Below are 634 nucleotides of genomic sequence, written 5' to 3'. Positions count from 1 at the left end.
CTGGGCCGGGATTGTACTCCGATCCCTTCCCTGGGATGTGCTCAGGTCCCTTGCCTTGGGATGTACTCAGATCCCTGCCCTGGGATGTGCTCAGATCCCTGCCCCGGGATGTGCTCAGATCCCTGCCCTGGGGTGCAGCGTCTCAGGCTCCGAAGAGACACCGAGGGAAAACACCTCCTGCAGGCACCGTCCTGCTGGCAAGCGGGAATGGGCAGCGAGGGCCGCAGTCCTGCTGGGGGACAGGAAAGCCACAGCCTGCCCCTGCCCGCCTGCGTGCGGCTCCCCTGGCGGCTCTGGCAGGGCTGGAGGCCGGTTCCGGGAAGGCGGGATCCTCGCTGGCCCCGCACGGCCCCAGCACCTCCCGCGCTGTGCCCGCAGCCCGGGCTGCCTGTCCCGCTCTGCGCTTGAGAGGGAGTTACCAGCAATAACAATCATTCCAGCCCGTTGAACGTGCTGATCATCCGCGCGGAGAAAACGCGCAGCTCAACTTCGCCCGGCGACGTTTCCTTCGGGCTCTTCCCCCCGGGAGATCCCGAGGCTCAGGCACCTTCCCTCGCGGTGCCCCCGGTGACGGGCCGGGGGGGGGGGGGGGGCTCTGTCCCCCCGTGCCCCCCGGTGTCCCGGCCCGGAGAGC

Source organism: Chaetura pelagica, unplaced genomic scaffold (genome assembly GCF_000747805.2).
Source record: "Chaetura pelagica isolate M959 unplaced genomic scaffold, ChaPel_1.0 scaffold265, whole genome shotgun sequence".
In the NCBI taxonomy this organism is placed as follows: domain Eukaryota; kingdom Metazoa; phylum Chordata; class Aves; order Apodiformes; family Apodidae; genus Chaetura; species Chaetura pelagica.
Note: the sequence above shows the minus strand (reverse complement) of the source record.